Below are 21,848 nucleotides of genomic sequence, written 5' to 3' on the forward strand. Positions count from 1 at the left end.
GCCTTCAGGAGGGAGAACCAGTGACAGCATCACTAGGCTTGTGCTCTGTGCCAGGCATGCTCCATGCAATCCCTTGTTGATCTGTGATGAGGGGCCACAGAGCGGGGAGATGGGCACCCAAAGCTGAAGGCTCATGTGTGGTGGAGCCGGGACAAAGCTGAGGTTACTGTCTCCACAGGGGCATCCCTCGGTGGGCATCTGTGCAGCTCACCAACTCTTGCTGGCACTGCGCCTCCAGGCCACAGCAGGAGGACATTCCCTGTCCCTGAAAATGTTAGGGGTGGCCACGTGACTTGCTTTGCCAGTGAAATTGGTGAGAAGTGACCTGGTGGAAACTTTAAGAGCTAGTTTCTGGCTTGCTACTTCCTCTTCCCACAGCTCAGCAGGGACCAGGTTGTGAGGATGGTGCCTTCCTCAGGGTGGGACCCCAGTGGGGGTGAGAAGCAGCAGGGCCCTAGCCCCCAGCAGTGGCTTTTGTGTGATTGAGAAGTAAACCTTTCTTTGTTTTAAGCCCCTAGGATTCAGGGGGATGTTTGTTAATGCAACAGAACCCACTTTTCCCTGACTGATACAACACCTAACCTTACACCATGAATTAGAAATACATGTCTGAAGCATAAGAGGCTTAGAGATCATTGGATTCAACCCCCCATTTAGTAGCTGAGAAAATGCAAATGTCCATAATCTTGGCCAACATGCTTATCTGTGACCAGAGCTGTGACGATGGAACCCTCGTCCCTTTGGGAGTGGTCTAAGGTTTGGAGACCTCAGTCTGGCCAGTACTTCCCCCACCACCTCAATAGTCTTGGCCTTTCCTCTCATTTTGTGCCCCTAGAGGAGCCCCCACCCTCCACACCCACCCGTTAGGTCTTTCCTACTTCATAGATTTTCACCTTGGCCTTCCTGCCTTTTCCTCCTTCTAAGCCACAGGGTTGACCCAGCGAGGGCTTAGCGTCAGGTGCAGTTCCACGGGGCTGGTTGGGGGTGGAGGCAGAGAGGGTTCGAACCCCTGATGTGTTCAACAGAAGAGCAGAACAGGGAAGTCTATGTCTTCACTGGCCTGAGACTATCTCCAGAAATATGATGGAGGTTCCTGCCCTGCCTCCCTCTTTCTGTCCAATCTCACCAAAACCTCACATTTTCTACAATTCAAATCTGTCTGTCCTTTGTCTAAAATGCAAAGGTCTCCCTCTTGGGTCACAGGGGTCCAAGGATGTCACAGAATTCATGGCCCCGTCAGTGGACAGCAGCTCTTCTGCTGCCCGGACTGCACCTGCAGAAATGCGGACAGTGGTGAGTGGGGCAAGCAGAGCTTGGGGTCAGGGGTGCTCTCCTCAGCACTCAACTTAGAGAGGGAGAGAGGGAGGGGCTCGAGCCGTGATGTGGAGCTCACCTGTGGACCATGCAAGGTAGAATGCCCAGTCAACAGGGGGTTGGCAACAGGGGGTTTGGGGATCTTCTGTTTACCACATCTGATGCTCGCACCCTCTCTGCCTTCACCCCCAGCCAGCCCAATGGTGTTGCACTGGATGTTGCCAGATTGTCTCATGTATTCAAATTCTTTCTCAGGTTGAGAAGAGATGCTCTTAGTAACAGAGCTTCATGATGTTGGTTCTTTCTGGGAAACAACTCTTGGGAGGGGAGAGAGAAATTCCATGCAGGCCAGCCACAAAGCATGGGATGTATGGGAATGTGGGACAGAGGTGAGGGAGAGCTGGGCACAGTGCAAAGGCCCTCCAAGATGTGGGTTGGATATGGGGCGAGGGGGCTCTAGGGCAGCCAGTGGTTTGCAGAGTGTGTTGGCAGGGACTGCAGGATAGACCCCATCTCACAGAAAGGCTAGGAGTTCCTTCTTCCCACCACAGGGCAGACTCATCAGAGCTCCAGCTTCCAGGCCAACTGAGGGGCCCAGGCACCACTTTGGAAACTGCTGTGCTAGGAAGAGGCAGTGTCGTGAATGGCGTCTAGTTTAAGTCCATGTTAATTAGAGAATATATAATTATGATTGTCATAAACCATGGTATGGTGTTCCTTGTGCTTATTCTGCTTGGAGTTTGTTGAGATTCTTACATCTGTGTTTGTATTTTAAAATTTAATTCGGGAAAACTTTTGGCCATTATTTCTTCAAATACATTTTATGTTCTCTCATTCCTGTCTTCTGTGACTTCAAGTATCTGTGTATCAGATACAATGACCCTTAAGTCACTCAAACTTTTTACTTTTTTTCATTTTCATATGTCTATTTTCTCTCTGTGATTAATTTTAGATAGTTTTAATTGCATTTTCCTCATGATATTTTCATCTGCCATATCTAATTTGTTATTAATCCCACTTAGTATGCATTTTATGTCAGGTATTTTTTTTTTTTAATTTCCACTTTGTATGTTCCATTTACCTCCTCATTATGGTCATACTTTCATTTATATTCTTGGACATATCTTTAATATTTATCATTGCTCTTTTCAGATCCTAACTGGCTATTTTTATCACTCTTGTCATTTTGGGATCTGCTTCTATTGTTTTATTTTTCTCCTGGTTATGGGTAATATTTGCCTGTTATTTCACATGGCTGATGATTTTTGATTGGGTGCTAAACACTGTTTTTCATCTTTGAGTGCTGATTCTGTTGGATTCCTTTAACGAGTGTAGGACTTTGCTCTGGACTGCAGTTACTTATGGAACCATTTGGCCTCCTTGAGGCAGGCACCTGAGATTTGTTAGTGTAACCCTTCTAGGATGAATTTAGCCCCATTTCTAAGGTTTGACCCTCTTAGGATTGTACCCAACACCCCATGTATCATGAGGTCTCTCCATTCTCTCTGATGGAAGTACTGAGTAGCCTCTCTGTGTGGGCCCCAAGTGTTATTGGACCTGCACTTTGTAGGGGGTCTTTCTGCGGCCTTATGGAGTCTGACCCATGCATTGCAGTTCACTCCTCAGTCAAGCACTAGTGAGGCCCCCTGAGGTTCTCCAGAGCCCTCTCTGCAGACCTCCTCCCTCTCTGGCATCCTACCCTGCACATCCTCACTGCCTCAACCTCTTCTAGAGAAGAGCCTGGGCTGGGAGCTGGGCCTGTCCTGCACTGGTTCCTGGGAACTGCCTCTAGGCTGCAAGCTGGAAAAAGGGAGGGCTCAGCTCTTTGGTTTCTGCATTCCCCTGAATCACAGGTACCTGCTACCTGTTGTCTAATAGTTGAAAACAGCTATTTCACATATTTGGTTTATTTCATGAGGAGGTCAATTCCCAGAGCACTTAACTCTTCACGATGCATAAGAAGCCAAGTGGGTATAAAGTTTTTGTGATTTAGTTTATCCTTAAAATGACTTTCTTTTTAGGGCTGTCTTGTCAGTCCATTTACTCATCTTAAAGATCAAAGAGTACAGTGTGAAGGGGACCTGCCTCCACCCTGCCTCTCTCGGCTCTGGGCTGTGATTCTCTGCACAGACCACGTTGCATGTGGCCATTTGCCTGTCTGTTTCCCTTGTTGGGTGGTGATGCTCTTGGAGAATGGGAGCCAGAACTCGTCATCCTGGGACCACACAGCTAACCGTGTAGCAGTGAGTATGTGTGTGTGTCCGTGTGTGCACATGTGTAGGAGTACATGATAGACATGTGGGTGCTTGTTTAAAAGCAACCCCAGCCTGAGGCAGGGACTGAGAAAGAGCAGATCCTCCCATTTCCATGCAGCCCCTTCCCTCCCCCATGGGTGCTTCAGCTCAGCTTCCAGCTGTGTGCCACACAGCAGAATGTGCACCTGCAAACTCTCTGCCCCTTTTCCCTTCTTCAGAAAACAAGTCCTCTTAAAGGAGGAGATTAGATTCACTCCAGTAACACGAAGGGCTTCACTGGATGATCAGCTTGGCAAGGAAGATGCTAAGTTAAGTTTTGTGGGATGGTGCCGTGACCTATATAGGGAGGCCTCCATCTCTGCTGCTGGGACTGTGCTGCCCAGGAGGCTGTAAGCATCGACAGGGAGGATTAGAAGCGTGAGCTCCACCTGGATTTGCCTCCCTGCGGTCACAGAGCAGAGCGTGGAGCTTCCGTGTCCCTGAAATGTCCACCCAATGAGCTCATAAACCCATGGTGTCCTCCTGTGGCACTCCCTGGTTTCCTTGGGTGGGGGCTGCTGACCATCAGCTTATAGGCCTCGTCCCCAAGGTGGGGTTAGATGGAACAAACGGGCACTTGCTTCCCTCAAAGTCAGAAGGCACAACTCTGCTGTGTGCCACACCTCAGGGGAGATGGGGGTGGGGGGCTGTGGTGCCTGGGAATGAGCTTGCAAACCAGAGGGCAGTCGTGAGCTCTGATGTGGTCCCTCAGGAAGCCTGCAGAGTCAGCACTGAGTGTGCTGGCTCAGCACTACCTGGCTGAGCCGTTTCCAGCAGGCTCACACAGAACAGCAGCCACCACACTGGGCATCCTGTAAGGGCAGCTCCCTCACTCCCAGATAATGAGGAGGAGCCTGAGGCCCAGAGGGAGTCCACAGTTTGCACAGTCTTCAGGGGAAGCACTGAACACCAAATTCACAGTCATGCTCCAGGTTCTTGGGTGACGAAAGGTGAGAATTTAGAGAAACTGTCAAGGCCTGCCTGGTTATTAGACCAAAAGAATCACATTCTACATAAAGATGGAGATGGGAACTTTCATCTGTCCATCCATCCATCCATCCACTCATCCATTCACTCACCCATCCACTCACCTATTCATCCATCCACTCATCCATTCACTCACCCATCCCATCACCTATCCATCCATCCATCCATCCATCCATCCATCCATCCATTCACTCACCCATTGCATCACCTATCTATCCATCCATCCACCCATCCATTCATCCATCCATCCATCCATCCATCCATCCAATTATTCACTCCTTGATTTCCCTCACATACTTATTAAATACCTGCTATGGACCAGCTGCTATTCTAGGACCAGATAGGTATCAAGCAAGAGGTAAAGAAGACAGACAAGTTTCCTGCCTTGCCAAGTTTCCGCTGAATTTTATCTTCTCACAGGAAAAGCAAAACAAAACACCAACAGCCACCATCACTGTTATGGAACAAATGTGTCCCACAAAACACATATTGAATCCCTGATCCCCAGTGTGATGATATTTGGAGATGGGGCCTTTGGGAGGTGATTGGGGTTGGAGGAGATCATGAGGGAGGGGCCCTAACCATGGGATTGGGCTTCTTATTAAAAAAGACATCAGAATGTGTTTTTTCTCTTTTTCTCTCTCTCCCCTCTCTCTTTCCCCACACCCTGCTTTGCTCTCCCTCTCTCTCCCTCATCTCCCTCGTGCACACAGAGCAGGTTCTGGGAGCACCTGGCAAGGAGAAGGTGGCTGCCTGCAATCAAGAGAAGAACCTGCCTCTTCCAGAACTGTGAGAAACAAACTTCTGTTGTTTAAGCCTCTAGTCCATGGTATTTTGGTGGTAGTACGAGCCGACTAACGCAACCACCAACAGCAACTAGGACACAGTATGAAGGATTTTTATTTCCTAGAGCAAAAAGCAGCCCAGGCGGGTAAATGCGTTTATTGACATGGATGAATGTGCATCTCAGTTTCAAATTTGGTTTCAAAGAGCATCAAAGAGATAAATCCATAGCTTCTATCTGGTTAGCAACCTTTTAAAGAAGCAACTTGCTTACATGGAAGCGTGGCCTGTGTCTTTCACAGAATGGCACGAAGCTCCTGCGGTGCCCTGTGCTGCGGCCACTGGGTCTTCTGGGAAAGCCCCTGAGCCTCATCTCAGATCCTGTTCGACCTTCATTGATCTCTAAACGGTGGATGTTTTCTTGCTTCATGTCTTCGCAGAGCATTGATTTCTCAGTGGGGAGGAGGTGGTGATCTCCAAGTGCTCTTTTGTCAAGTGAACTCTGGAAGCCAAACATGACGACCTGCCAGTGTCTTGATGCCATGAGCCGATGGCCAGCAAAGAGCTCTCAGGAGCCGCCTCGCTGCTCAGCAGACTGGGATTTCAGGTTTGGGTTTCAGGGCTCGGCAAGCGGTCCCAGGGCTCATCTGGCTCAACATCTTGTTTTAGCCATGAGGAAATCACGGGAGAGGAAAAGGGTTCCCAAGGGTCCCTGCTGTGCCTTTTTTTTTTCTTTCTTTTTTTTTTTTGAGACAGAGTTTTGCTCTTGTTGCCCAGGCAGGAGTATAATGGTACAATCTCAACTCACCACAACCTCCGCCTCCAGGGTTCAAACGATTCTCCTGCCTCAGCTTCCCAAGTAGCTGGGATTACAGGCATGCGCCACCACGCCCGCTAATTTTGTATTTTTCGTAGAGATGGGGTTTCTCCATGTTGGTCAGGTTGGTCTCAAACTCCCGACCTGAGGTGCTTTGCCCACCTCAGCCTCCCAAAATGCTGGGATTACAGGCATGAGCCACCGCGCCCAGCCTCCTGCTGTGTCCTTCTAAGTGAGAAGTGCACTGCGTTTGGCTCAGATCATCGGTGGGGACGTTGGATCCCTGGCCTACCTCTGTTCCTAGGAAGAAAAGGCCACATCCCTTCCCAGGACACCAGGACCAGCAGCAACTCCTGGCAGTGGCCTCTTGGCTGCAGTCTTTTCTGAAAAACACTTCCAGCGTCCTCGGCTTGAGGTCAGGCTGTGCAAGGGAGGCAGTGCCCTGTGGGTCCCCAGACGACGTGGAAACGTCAGCCTTGAACCCTCAAAGATGAAGCATCCCCATGGGGCCGGTCAAGAGGGGCTTCTGGCCCTCAAGGGGTGAGGGTCTCTATTTCCCCTCTTGCCAGAGACCATTTTGAAAAGTCTCACGAGACTCTCTGAGATCTGCATTTCAAGCTCCAAAAGGTCTTTGTGAACAGTTTTCATCAGTTTGGTGCTAATGAAGCTGAGTTTGGAGATCTCAGGGCAGTCTCTGCCCCTGGGCATCTGCTTCCTGTGCTGCTGCACTCTGAGGTCTGTAAGAGGCACGCTTCTCGGAGGAGAAAGACCATGTGAAAAGCAAAGTTGGAGGGAGAGCCCGGTGTGCATTCATGCAGGCACACAGGCGATGGCGGGGGCCCAAGGTGGCCTGGGGATTCTCTCCCGTCCCGCCCCAGGGCAGATGCTTTGAAAACCCCTCCCCTTGAGAGTAGGAGACCCTGTGAATATGACAGAATGGCATTCTCATGATTAGGTGACGTTCAATGGAAAAGAAGATGGGATTTTGCAGATGTGATTAAGGTTTCTAATCCATTGGCTTTTAGTTAATCAAAAGGGAGATTATCCTTGTAGAACTCATCTAACCAAGTGAGCCCTTAAAGCTAACGTTTTCCAACTGGTCTTTTAAAAACCTTTCAGCCATATGTTGACAACCGTCCCTGGCGGGGGGCACAGGGCAAAAACTCCAAGAGCTGAACATGGCCCCAGAACACAACCACCAAGAGAGTTATGGTCATTAAAAACGGAATGATGTCAACAATGTGAATTATCTTAGAAGAAGACCCTGAGCCTTAGATGAGAGAGCTGCCTAGCAGGCACATCTAATGCCCTGGTCAATGGTGGAAGACCAAATGCGTCCCTCCTAAGAGCAGGAACACAGCAATCAGTCCCCTCCCTGCAAGCCTCAGCCTGGCGAGGCCCTGAGAAGAGGGCCCAGGTAGCTCAGACATGGACTCCTGACTCACAGGGACTGTGTGATATTCAATGATATCATATTATTCATTCATATTATTATGTAGCTGTATAGTAATATCATAAACATTCATTCATATTATTATGAATGTTTTTGAATTGGCTTTTGTTGCTCAGCATAATTTCTGCAGATTCATCCAAGATTTTGTGTAGGAAGAGGTGGTTCGTTTTTATTGCTGAGTAGTTTGGAGGTGTGTGTGCACCGCAAATTTCTTTAACTGCTCGCCCATGAGTGAATGACATCTGGGCAGATTCCAGGTTTTGCCTACTACCAATAAAGGTGCCGCAGAGGTTCATGTACAGGTTTTCGTGTGAGCATAACTTTTTATTTTTCTGGGATAAATGCCCAAAAGTATAATTGTTAGGCCATGTGACGACTGGAGTTTAGTAAGAAACTCCAATTTCTTATTTGCCTGTTTTCTGAGTGGCTCTACCATTTTACATAACTACCAGAAAAGGCATCAGCCTCTGCCTCCCTGCCAGCATTTGGTAGTGTCTTAGCCATTCCAATAGCTGGTCCCGTACTGTGATTTTGACTTTGCCTGTCCCTGACAGCCACTGATATTGATCCTCTTTTCCTATGCTTCTTTGCTACAGAGCTCCTTGCTGTCATGGGTTCCATCTTCCTTGGTAGACTGTTCATGTCTGGTGCCTATGTTCGCATTAAGCAATTTGTTTTTACGTTGAGTTTTGAGAGTTCTTTATCTATACTGGATACTAGTCGTTTGTTGTATAAGTGGTTTGCGAATATTTTCTCCCAGTGTGTAGTGTGTCTTTTCATCCTCTTAATGGAGTCTTTCTCAGAGCAAAAGCTTTTAATTTACCAGCAGCCAAATTCAATCAATGATTTCTTTTATGAATTGTGCTTTCAATGTCAAGTCTAAGAACTCTTTGTCTAGCCCTGGATCTTGAAGATTTTCTCTGAAGTTTTACAAAGTGTAAAAACACTTTGTGGTTTTACATTTTACATTTAAGTCCATGAGGTATTTTCAGTTAAATTTTGCGTTAGGAGAGGGACTTCAGTCAAGACTCTTCTGGTGTTGGCCTGTGGGTGTTCAGTTGCTCAGCATCACCGGTTGAGACTCTGTCTTTCCTCTGCTGTGTTGCTTTGGCAAGAATCAGTTGGACATATACTAGTGGGTCCATTTCTGAGTTTTCCATTCTGTTCCATTAGTCTGTTCCTCTGACAACATTGCCAAATCTTGATTGCTGTAGCTGTGTAGTAAGTCTTGAAATTGGATAGACTGGTTCCTCCCAATTTATCCTGTATTCAAAATTGTTTTTTTGCTATTTTCATTCCTTTTTAAAATATATATCTACTGAAATTAACATGTTTATATCTACAAAAAAATCTTGCTGTGATTTTTATGAGATTTGTGTTAAACTGATTTATCAGTTTGGGCAGAGTTGACGTATTTACTATGCACAGTCTTTCAACCTCTAAACATAGCATGTCTCTCCACTTGTTTAGATCTACTCTGAATTCTTCCCTATATGTTTTGTGGTTTTCAGCTGCTAAAGCGAACTAAATATGGTCTGAGAGGGACTCTGTACTTGTATATTTGAGTCCTCGTGGATGAACTGCAACCTAGCTTAATAGGTAGACAAGACTGAAAACCTAACTTAGGAGTATGCATCTGTAATGCATACTGAGTCTCAGCATGAGCTGAGTCTTGGCCAGTCCCAGCAGGTGTACTTCAACCACTCATACACTGCTGAGTAACCAATCCAGCTGTTCTGTACTTCACACTTCCGATTTTTGTACATCATTTCCTTTTTTTGTTTTTGTCTGTAAATCTTCTACCATGTGGCTGCATTGGAGTCTCTGTGGATCTGCTGTGAATCATTCATAGCTCAATTAAACTCCTTTAAATTTAATTTGGCTGAGGTTTTTCTTTTATCACAGCAGACAACTGTGTACATGAGTTCACCAATTTACACCTAAAGATTTCAGGTTTAGAGCACTGGTCAATGGTACTGTTGCTAATTTCAGTGTTTATGTATTCATTGCTTAAGTATAGAAATACAATTGATTTTTGTATGTTTATCTTGTATCCATCCTGTGGCCTTGCTGAACTCACTAAATAGTTCTAAGAGTTTTTTGTTTGTTTGTTTTTGGTAGATTCCTTGAGATTTTCGACATGGAAAGCCACGTCATTTGCAAAGAGAGATAGCTGCATTTCTTCCTTTCTCCTCTGTATTTAAAACATTCATTTTCTTCCTCCCTCTCTGTCTGCCCCTCCCATTCTTGCCTTATCTCTGTGGCTCAAACCTCCAATAGGAGGCAGTATGAAAGCAGTGAGGGGACTCTTTGCTTTGTTACTGCTCTTAGGAGGATGGCTTTCAGTCTTTCACCACTGAGTATGACATTAGATGTAGGTCTATTTTTACTTATGTTCTTTGAGTTAATTCTGCCTTATCCCTAACTTGGTGAGCTTTATAAAATCATGAATAAGTGTTAAATTTGCCAAATGTTTTTTGTGCATCAATTGATATGATCATATGATTTTTCTTCTTTGGCTTGTTGCAGGGTGGATTACATTTCAAACATTGAACCAGCCTTGCATGCCTGAAATGAATCCCACTTGGTCATGATGCGTAATCCTTTTCACACATGGTTGAATTTGTTTCACTATTATTTTGATAACAATTTTTGTGTTTAAGTTGATGAAGATTTTATCTGTAATTTTTGGGGTATTGTTTCATCTTTTTACAAATCAGGGTAGTAGTATTACAGAACATTTGGGAAGTGTTCCACCCTCCAGTATTTTCTGGGAAAGATGGTATGGAATTGGTGTTAATTCTTCTTTAAACAATTGGTAGACGCATCCAGCAAAAACCATCTGGGTCTGGAGGGTTTTGTTTGTTTGTCTGAAGTTTTAAAAATTTCGGATTTTTAAAGGCTGAGCTCTTAGCATTTCTGGATTGTTGATCTCAACGTGCTTGCTCAGGCCAGGCTTCAAACTTGGAGTGGGCATGGGAGAGGGCATGGGGGGTCTCATCCTCAAAGACAAGCCTTGTCAAACCCATTGCCCTTGGGCTGCATGTGGCCCAGGGTGGCTTTGAAGGTGGCCCAACACAAATTCATAAATTTCTTAAAATATTATGAGTTTTTTTGTGATTTATTTTCTTTCTCTTTCTCTTTCTTTCTTTCTTTCTCTCTCTCTCTCTCTCTCTCTTTCTTTCTTTCTTTCTTTCTTTCTTTCTTTCTTTCTTTCTTTCTTTCTTTCTTTCTTTCTCTCTCTCTCTCTCTCTCTCTTTCTTTCTTTCTTTCTTTCTTTCTTTCTTTCTTTCTTTCTTTCTTTCTTTCTTTTTCTTTCTTTCTTTCTTTCTTTCTTTCTTTCTTTCTTTCTTCCTTTCTTTCTTTCTTTCTTTCTTTCTTTCTTTCTTTCTTTCTTTCTTTCTTTCTTTCTTTCTTTCTTTCTTTCTTTCCTTTGCATCAGCTATTGTTAGTGTTAGTATATTTTATGTGTGGTCCAAGACGATTCTTCTTTTTCCAACATGGCCCAGGGAAGGCAAAAGCTTGGACACCCCTGCTCTAAGAGTTCGCCATCAGGATGGGGCAGTGGCCTGTAAGCAACTGTCTGGAGCAGCCAGAGGGAGAGAGAGGGTTTAGAAAGGGCTCAGGGAACTAGAATACATGGATGCAGAGGCGGGGCCCTGAGACCACAGGGGCAGAACCTGGAGTGATGCGGACACAAGCCAGCGAACAGCAGGAGCCTCTGGAAATGGAAAGGGGTAGGAAGGAAGGCTCTTTTCCTGGAGCTTCCGGGGCCTGGCCCTGTTGCCAACTTGGCTTAGAGCTCCTGGCCTCTAGGGACATGCAGGTGTAAATGGGCACTGCTTCCCGCCACCCGGTTCCTGGTAATTCATTACAGTGGTGCAGGAAACTAGTGCATGCGCCTAGTACAGCACTCTCCCGGCCCCACCTGTTCCTTCCTGGTTGATCTCCAAGAAGACAGTGGAGGGCAGGGGTGCCCATCTCCATGCGTTCACACCTTTACTTGTTGGTGCATTTGTTCTGAACACAGGCTGTGGGGTGAGCAGTGGGCTGTGGGCTGAGTGGGCGGGGTATCAGGGAAGAGAGAGACAGAGGAAAGACAGTGAGAGAAGAAGCGTCAAACGTGGCCCCAGCTTCCAGGAGTGGGTGTTTGCTAGGGAGGGAAGACAAAGGCAGAGGTAATTAGAAGACAGAAAGAGGAAGGGTGAATGCTGAGTATGTGCCTGGAACATAATGGGCTGGTGCCCCAGGGCGTGCTGGGAGAGTGCAGCCCTGGGCTCTGCTCTGTGGGTCTGAGGGGGTCACCTGCGTCCTGCTGGGTGTCCAGGCCCCATGCGGGGCACCTTCTCCCGCTCCACCGGCTGCACCCACACACCATTCGAAGCTGATTCCTCCTCAGTCCCATTTTGTGCACTATGCACAGTGAATAGCGGCGCTGCTCCTTTCTGAAGAATATTCCTTTTTGTGTTTCTTCTAATCAAAAGGGATTGTGGAGGCCTTTTCATCTTCAGCAGGGTAAAAAAACCCTGAGGACTCCCAACACCACAGCAGCAAGGGATGTCTTCCCTCGTTAGGGAGCTGGAGCCTGGCTCTTCAGCTCCTTAATGACCAAGCTCCCTGCTGCCGGCATGAGACCACGTCATTGCATCTTACAATGCAAAAAGTAAGTTTAATAGAAACTTAAACGTACTTTACCATTTCTTAAGTAATCCTTAAAATGTTAACTCTGGAACCTTCAAATTCAGCAAACACGAGGAGGTGCTGGCTCAGACTGCAGCTTCTCAGCCCCAGAGAGCGAGTGTTCCAGCCCCCAGCCCGTTGTGAGTGCGGCTCTGAAGAGCTCCGAGTTAGGAAGCTGCATTTAAATGGTGTGTGGGAAGGACCTGACGTCCACTCTCCTTCTGAAAGTTCTTCCCAGCTTCCTGATTCTTGTGGTTGGACGACGCTTTCCTTCTTCCTGGTCCACCAGCACCCCTTAGCTTCTTCTTAGTCTCAGTCTCTTCCACATAAATGCTTTTCCTGACTTTCTTCTGCCTTATTTTCCCCAGGGCCTCCCTCCACCCCGGTCCTGAGGCTGCTGCTGGGCGTGGCTTCTTCCTCTGGTCTCAGGGTCTTCACCTGCACCTTTACCTGGAAGGCTGCAGCCACCCAACCCCTGTCCAAGGCTGCTCCCTCTGATGTGGGCTGCACACTCTAGTTCTGCATGGGGTGGGGTGACCTTGCCACTCTCAATGGCTTGACCCATTCCCTGTGAGCTGTCGGAGGCCCCCTGTGAGGTAGGGGGCAGGACTCCACCCTAGAGGCTGGCTCAGACATGAGACCAAATTGAGGACTAGCTAAAACAGGGATGGGCGGAAGCAGCTTTCTGTAAGATATGCCCACCAGGGTGCCATGTCAGTTCACCATCGCCATGGCAACACCTGGGGTTTCTGACCCTTTCCATGGCACCAACCTGATGGCCTGGAAGTCACCACCCTTTTTCAAGAAATTTCTGCCTAAACCACCCCTCAATTTATATATAATTAAAAGTGGGTATAAACAGGACTGCAGACCTGCCCTGAGCTGCTGCTCTGCACACCCTGCCTGTTGGGCAGCCCCGCTCTGCAAGGAGCAGCACCTTGGCTGCTGCTGTGCCCTGCTGTGTTGATGGAAGTCACTGTCTAACACTGCCACCTCCCCCCAAACTCTTTCCTGGTCGAAGCCAAGAACCCTCCTGGGCTAAGCCTCAGTTTTGGGGCTCACTGGCCCTGCATCCCTGGGTTCCCAGGACAGACCCAGCGTGGGGCGGATGGATGGGTGTGGTTAATTGACAGGACAGGACACTTACAAGCCCACATGTGCATTCGTGATACCGACACACACATCATCCCCTATTTCAGGTTTACTTCATTTTTCCTCCTTCTGGTAACAAAAATTACAGTGTCATTTTGAAAATATAATCAAGGGCAAAACATAATATGAGTTTCAGGAACACTTTAAAGAAAATTATGTATTTAAAAAAAGGGAAGGAACTTCTCTCAAGAAAAAAAAAATAACCATTGGGGATAAAGCAGTATTCTTAAGAGGCTGAAAAGTAATTGAGCAGAAAATTACACCTTCCATATGGCATTCTTAGTTGGTGAATTCAGAATACTGGAAACAGCCCCAGAAAAGGGAGGTGTTTGCAGGAGAAAACGACAAAAGCTACAAACACAATTATCACTGTGATTATGGGCAGGAGTGACCGCGGAAACACGCAGGCTTCCTGTTCTGAGAAATGTTCGAGACGACGATACAAAACATCCTGTCTGCAGGCTGGGTTTGCTGTTTGCACAAGAGCTGAATATTCGTGGACAAATCTGTCTGTTTTTAAATTGTGCCTTTTTTCGAGAGGAGGGGTGTCCTATAAGCTAATTCCAGAGAAACATCATTCTGCTTGTTGCTAGAAGTGGAGTCTCTGTGTAGCCTACGGTCTCTGTTTCTCCAGCCTGGTCCCTTCTCCAGACACAGAATAAATCAGCTGGGAATGCCCCACAAAGTGGCCCTTCCCAGAGGGATGGAGGGTAGGGGCACGTTCTGGCTCAAGAGACAGACCTGAACATGCCCCCATCCTCCATCCCTCTGGGAAGGGCCACTTTGAACCTCCTCAGTTTCCTCATCTGTGAAATAGGAATCATGAGCACCCACACCAGCACCTGCCAGGAAGAGCCATGAGCAGAAAGAAAAGGAGCCCTTAAAAGAAAGTGTGCTCAGAAACCGAGACCCCCCGGACACACCCATTCCCACCCGACCTCCACTCCCCACTCCAGCCTCCACTACCCACCCTGGTCCTCCACCTTACATGCAGCAAAAATGGGCAGGGGGCAAGAAAGTCCCTGCCTGGAGGCCTGGGCCTTGTTGCTGCCCTGCCGGAGAGCTGCACCTGCACCTGCCCGCTCCCTCATGAGGGTCTGGGGGGTGGATGCCGCCTGAGCCCTGGCTCCCCCCGGGTGGATGTGCTGCTGCCCCTCATGTCTAGTGGGGTCACTGCCTGGTCATTACAGATGTGACTGCAGCCAGTGATTGGTCAGACTGGGGGTCCCAGGTCTCATCCACTTGTCCTGATTCCAGAAGACTCTGAAGGGCTGCCCAACTCTGGACTTCCCCAGGGGATCGGCTGGGACCTTTGCTGAGGCTGCCTCTTCCTTCTCTGCACCCAGGCCCTCCCTCTATTTCCATATTGCTGTGGAGCAAAGGTGGCTTCTCCGTTAACTTCCACGGCAGACTCGGCTTCCGGGGAGCCTGGGCGGCAGCTGGTCCATGCACCACATTGGTCCTGTCTCCACAGCACCCCTTCCTTCCTCCTCACCCTGCTCGAGACTCTCCCTAGACTCATTGTCCCCACCTCTGCCCCCTACGAGAGTGCAGACCCCACTCTCACGTCTGGTTTTATTTACTGGGGTCTCAGCAGAGCCTGGCACATAGCAGTTTCCCAACAAATATTGATAGAAAAAATGACACTCTGGGTCTTGTTTTACACATTTTTTAAGGTTTTGCTATGTTCAAAGTTGATGTCATGCTCAATTATTTATTATCTTGCCACTGGCCATTTTAACGATGTTGCAGTCTGTTGGGGGCGCTCTCACAAAGTCCCACAGGCTGGGTGACTTCTAAACCACAGACATCCCTTTCTCACAGTTCTGGAGGGTGGAGGTCTGAGGTCAGGGTGCCAGCAGGGTCAGATTCTGGTGAGGGCCTCTTCTGGGTTGCAGAGGGCCACCTTCTCCCTGTGTCCTCATGGGGGGCGGTGGGCGGGGCTGGGGAAGAAGGCAAGAGAGCTGCTCGCTGGGTGCCTTTTAGAAGAGTGCTGATCCCATACATGTGGCCCCATCTCCGTGGCCTAATCCCCTCCCCACATCCTCACCTCCCAACACCATCACCTTGGGGGTTGGGATTTCAATCTGTGGATTTTGGGGGGACACAGACATTCGGTCCATTGCAGTGATAATTCAGTTTAGCTGCCAAGTTACTTAAAGCTTGGGAAGGAGAAGCAGGCAGGTCCCACCTGGCCCTAGGGTGCAGGGAGGCCGGACTGGGGGAGCTACCATGGTTGTTTTGTCCCCACACTTGAGTTGACACATTGGATGCCTGATTGGAATCAGGTGAGAGGAGAGAGAAAACTTGGTTCTGATCAAATAACAAGTGGATCCCAGGGTGGGAAGGAATAAACCACAAACCACAAGGGCCCAGTGAACCAGGGAACACACCGGAGCCTCCGGAAGCAAAGGGGTTTCCTGGGGAGAAGGCAGTGGACACTGATTGGTCAGTATTGCATGTCCAGCTCATGCCAGGTGCACCCGCAGATGACCTCCCAGAATGTTCCCAGGCCATGGAGGCAGCTGGGTGTTGCACGTCCAGCCCATGCCGGGCGCACCTGCAGACGACCTTCTGGACTAGGCCGTGGAGGCAGCTGCCATGGTGTTGGCTGCACGGTGTCCAGCAGGTGCCTCGTGTGCCCGTCCTGTCATTCCTTTAGACTTGTCTGCAAATTGTGCTCTCCTTTCTACTGTGCGTGTGATGTCAGGCTCTGGCTAGCTCCACCCCTGCTACTGAAGAAATGGATGTGTCCGGCCGGGCGCAGTGGCTCACGCTTATAATCCCAGCACTTGGGGAGGCCGAGGTGGGCGGATCACCTGAGGTCAGGAGTTCGAGACCAGCCTGATCAACATGGAGAAGTCCCATCTCTACTAAAAATACAAAATTAGCCGGGCATGGTGGTGCATGTCTGTAGTCCCAGCTACTGAGGAGGCTGAGGCAGAATTGCTTGAATCTGGGAGGCAGAGGTTGCAGTGAGCTGAGATCGTGCCATTGCACTCTAGCCTGGGGAACAAGAGTGAAACTCCATCTCAAAAAAAAAAAAATTAAAAAAAAGGAAAATAAAAGAAATAGACATGTGCTTTGCTTTTGCTTATAGCTTTAAAACTTTCAAAAAAGTTTAAGCTTTGTTGTTCTTTGTTATCTAAAAGGGAAATCAGCCTTCAGGTAGAATGGCCCTGAGACTGCAGGGATCCATGTGTAGCCCTGGCCCTTGACCTCCAACTGGTCCGGCCGGGCCCTCTGCCTTCCAAGGTAAGGCTCTCAAGGCCAATGTGTAGTGTGTGACTCCATGTGGCACATGGCTCCCATGTGGCATGTGGCTTCTGCATGGCATGTGGATCCCATGTAGTCCCACGTGGTGTGTGGCTCCCATGTGACATGTGGCTCCTGTGTGGCATGTGGATACCATGCAGTCCTATGTGGTGTGTGGCTCCCGTGTGACATGTGGCTCCTGTGTGGTGTGTCTCCTGCGTGGCATGTGGCGACCATGCAGCTGTGGCTCCCTTGTGGCACGTGGCTCTTGTGTGGCTGTCTGGCTGGGTTTGGCAGCTCTGGCCTTTTTTCCTGTTCTCCAGGCTCAGGGCTGGCTCAGGCTGAGGCAGGTGAGGGTGGGACTGGGATCAGGGGTCCTGGGGGTGTGTGAGTGGCCTCTGGGGTCTGCCTCATTTCCATCATCTTCTCTTTTTGGTCACTGCTTTGTGTGTTACTGAGAACCATCTACAAGGACAAGAACAGATGCCAGAGAATGCCTCTTCCTGGAGCAGGGAAAGTGCGGGTTCCAGCAGGACCTAAGCGTCGCGTTCTCTGATGAGTCACCCGGCCTGCAGGTTTCAGGGATCCACTTCCAGGATTTCCTGGACTCGACAGTCCCCACAAGCCCCATTTCTACAATCGGGAGTCTGTGTCTGTTGAGGAGGGGTGGAGGGAGTTGTATTCTAGGGGTATATGAGGAAAGGCTAAAAATGACAGAACCTGGAGCATAAAAATGGGCTTCTAGGAAATGGTCTAAAGCTAAAACTCTCTCCTGGAAAACTACAAATAAACAGAAAAAAAAGAGTGGAGTGATATTCTCTGGGACCTATTCTCAGAGAAATTCTCTGGAAATGTTTTAAAGCCAAAATAATACTTCATACTACCTTTAACGCAAGCATAACTTGTTTTTTAATGTTAAATAAAATGTCAACTTGCAAAAAAGATTCCGTAGGGACCAAGGATCCTGCTTTTCCCAGGTAAAGGCAACCTGACCGTGTTGGCTGTGTTTTAATTAAACCTGGGCCCTGGCCAGAGGGGCTCCCTGTGCAGGGTTCTCATCAGCAGAGCTCTGTGCTCGCGGGTGAGTGGGAACACGTTCACGGGAAAAGATAGGAATTAAACTGTCTTCCTGGGCGGCCCCGCACTGGTCAGCAGAGGTGAATCCCCTGCCTCCCTCTCTGGAGGGCACTTGGCCGCCCCTCCTCTGCTCTTCCCCTTGTTCCAGAATTTCTAGACTCAGCACTGCAGTGGGACCCTGAGCTGAACAACCCGACACCCAGGCTCTGCTCCAGGGAGGCCTTGATGGTTCTGCTGGCTTCCTCTAGGACACCTGCACCCTGAGTGTGACTCCGCTCCCCAGGAACAGCCCTGGGACCGCAGGACAGGCACTGGCCAGGGAGGTCACGGTCTTGACCAGCTGACCAAGTGCAGGGCACAGCTTGGCTGCCAGCCAGAGACTTTGCCTGGGGGTGTGTGTGTGGCTTCTGAATAGGGAGGAATGAGTCTCATCTCAACCAGCTCAGACACCAGGGCTGCTCCAGCTTTTATTGCAGGAAGATTCTGGAACCTTCCATGACCTAAGGAACGTGCAAATGCAGCAAAGGAAACAGAAGCAAACCGGGACAGACCGAGAAGCCGGACAGGAGAGCTGTGGACCTCCCAGGCTGGCTGTGACGTGGCACGAGGAAGTGCAGCCCGACTAGCAGAGCGAGAGCGCCCAGGCCTGCCCTGTGCCTGCGGGAACCACCTGGGGCAGGCTCCTGTTTCGTGACAGCCGGTGGTCAGGGGCAGCCCACAGACATGGGTGGAGCTCCCTAAGGAACCCTTGCTGGGGACTCCGGGTACAGAAGGAGGCGTTGGACGCTGCAAGGCCAGTGGCCCCTAGGAGCATGCCCAGGAGGTGAGGTGCTGTCCGGACCCTGCCATCGTTTTCAGCAAACCTGCAGAGGAAGAGCCCTGCCCTCCACGCCCCAGCTCCCTGTGTGAGGAGCAGAGACGGCTGTGCACCTGGGAGGCTGGCGACGCTCCTGGATGCAGCACGGGGAGGCCGGATGCATGGGGTCCAGGGTGTACGCATCCTGCTCCCGGCCCCATTCCTGGCCGGGCTGGCTGACCCTCACCAGCCACTGCACCTGGATGCTCTGGGGGCACCAGACCCAGCCTCTCGGAGGGAAGCAGGGCCAGGACGAGGCAGGCACTAGCCGGGGACTCCTGGAGAAGTGGCCCTGAGAGTGGGGGCCAGCCCGTGCCAGGCCGGGGCTGAGGGTGTTCAGCTCTGCCCCTGGAGTCCTGACCTTTGTGGGGCCAACCCCCAGACCCCAAATGTCCACAGCGTCTACCCCTCCCCAGGGTGCCAAGGATGGCTCAACCCAAGGAGAGCAACTGACCTCAGGCTGCTGGTGCCCAGTGGACTCTGACGTGGGCTGTGTGTGTGTGTGTGTGTGTGTGAGGGTGTGTGTGTGTGTGCAGGAGGGCAGTGCGTGTCTGCTGCCTCCTCGTGTGTGCATGTGTGAGTGTGAGTGGTGCCATGTGTGTCTGCTGCCTCCATGTGAGTGTGCGTGTGCCTGTGAGAGCTGCCTCTGTGTGCGTGTGCGTGTTTGTGTGTGTGTGTGAGTGGTGCCATGTGTGTCTGCTGTCTCCTTGTGTGCGCATGTGTGTGTGCGTGTGTGCGTGTGAGAGTGGTACTGTGTCTGTGGCCTCCATGTGAGTGGGAGTGTGCGTGTGTGAGTGCTGCCGTGTGTCTGCTGCCTCTTTGTGAGTGGGGGTGTGCATGTGTATGTGTTTGTGTGTGTGTGTGCACGCACACATGTGAGTGCTGCCGTGTGTCTGCTGTCTCTGTGAGAGTGGGAGTGAGTGCTGGAGCGTCTAAACTCCTGGTGCCCTCAGCGGGGACTCTCCTGCCTCCTGTTGGAGGACGCTGGATGGGTGCTGCCTCCGGAAGGGATGAGGCAGCCCGTTCCCAGCCCTGCTTGCACCAGTGCGTGCACACGGACCCCCCTCAACCTTCCCTGAAGTCCAGAAAGGAGGCCTTGCTGGGAATCTTGTGGTTTCCCTTCCACAAATCCCAGGGCTCCTGGAAATCCCAGAAAATTTGAGCAAACCGAGGAACAGACTGTGCCCCCTCTGTGTTCCAGGCTTTCATTCAGTGTCCTCCGAGACTCCGGGCCAGCAAGGAGGAAAGCGTCCTCAGCCTCAGTGGCAGATGTGGAAATGAATGATTTGCTGGAAAACAGAGCTAGTGGATGTTGGCGCTGAGATCTGAACCTTCGTCAGCTTGAGTTCGCCATGTGTGACTTTTTGTTCTATGACACTGTCGCCTGTGTGTGGGCAGCACCGTTGCCTCCCCAGGCTCCGGGTCACAAGTGGATACAAGGATGAGCCCAGGGGACCTGTGCAAGGTGAGCAGGTAGCACTCAAGGTCAGCACCTAACGTCCCCCTGCCTGCTGGAGGGGGTGTGTCCATGGCCCACCGTCTGTGACTCCCGTCCAGCCTCTGGGGTGTGGGGGGCCTCCGTGGTTTCTTTAGGTCTGTAACCGTCTTTCAGGCCAGCCCACTCTGAGGGACCAGGGTTCCTCCTACACAGATCATAATTTCAGTCCTAGAGTCTCATTCCCAAGAAATATCCTTTAGGACCCCAAGGAACTTTTAACTCACTCAGCCTTTCTTGGAGCCAGTAAATGCAAATAGCTAGCGATGAATTCCTCAAGTTATCCGGGATAAATGATGGCTCTGGAAATGATTTCTCTCTTAAGAGCTGTGGAAATTCGTGCAGTTTGAAGGGAGTCTGAGTTTCTGAGTCTGTCCTTGCAGCACGTCCCCTGGAATGAGGTTTGTGCTCTGCGTGCGTTCATGTTTTAGAGTAGAAGAGAAGCAACACCGAATTAAAGCATGTTACGTCTATGCCTAATAGACAGATTACCAATAAATAATAGGCAGTTTATGTGCCCCGCGAGCAGGCATTTAAGAGGAGGAAAGAGGTACCGCCTCGCGGTGGGAGAGGACACCTGGGCAGGCAACACGGAGCTGGTGCTAACCCCTTGCCTTCCAGACAGAGTCAGTCTCAACCGCGAAAGTGAGTTGACCCGCCCTCCACTCTGCTCCGCGTGTGGGCTGATTGCTGGGTGTTCCCACTCCAGGCCACCCTGCCGACCTGTCCTTCTGGAACCTGGTCACCACCAAACCATCTTCCCAGCAAGGCTTTCTAAAGGGAGTTCTTAGAATGTGGGATCAACAGCACAGAAATGAGAACCCATATAACGATAGGGAAACAGCGAGACACGGACCTGGTTTTTGAAGCCGGAATGTGAATTAAGCTCAATTTGGACGGCCTCGCTCGAGATGCAGTAACTCTAAATTAGCTCTAAAGGAAGGACGGGCGGCTGAGATTGATGCTCGCGCCTAAGAAGTAAACCGCGCTTATTGGACGGCCCGAGAAGAATAGATGTTTTATCTCCCCCTTACAGGAAACAGCCCATTAATAGAGGAGCGTTTACTGTCACCTCCTGAGGAATAAAGACATTAAAGATGTTTGATACTTAAAATTATGTTTATGTTGTCTGTGAAAACGTGATAAGTACCACCCATAAAACCAGCAGAGAATGCGTCTTCTGCTAAGTTGCAGATCCAGAGCCTCATCTGGAAAGAGCCGCCACGCGCTGGGACGCCTTGCCTGGGAGACGGCCCCAGCCAGCCGCAGGCGGGGCATCCTGGTGAGGGCCCAAGGGGCATGTCTGCCCCGGCCCACTGGGGTACATCTCCCAGGGTCCTTTCATTGCCCTCTCCTCACCAGCAGGGATCCTGGCCCTGGGAATAGACAGGGAGTCTCCCTGAGTGGGACCCACCCTGCTGCCCGCTCTCAGCTCAATTACTGCGTCTAATTTGGTAACAGACAAGTGCAAATTGCTGTCAGCGCAGCTGCAGTGATCGGGAAGGAGATTCTGAGGGTGTTGTTGGAGGAAGCCCTTGCCAGGGTGGCTTTGCCATTTATATGCAGATTTGCTAATGCAGATGAAGGGGGGAGAGATGGAGGGGCCTCGGAGTGCCCTCCTTTCCAGTCTCCTTGAGGTCTTAAGTGATCAAAATGCAAATACCTATAAATAAGGAGGCAGAAAC

This window comes from Mandrillus leucophaeus, unplaced genomic scaffold, assembly GCF_000951045.1.
Source record: "Mandrillus leucophaeus isolate KB7577 unplaced genomic scaffold, Mleu.le_1.0 Scaffold219, whole genome shotgun sequence".
NCBI classification, from domain to species: Eukaryota; Metazoa; Chordata; class Mammalia; order Primates; family Cercopithecidae; genus Mandrillus; species Mandrillus leucophaeus.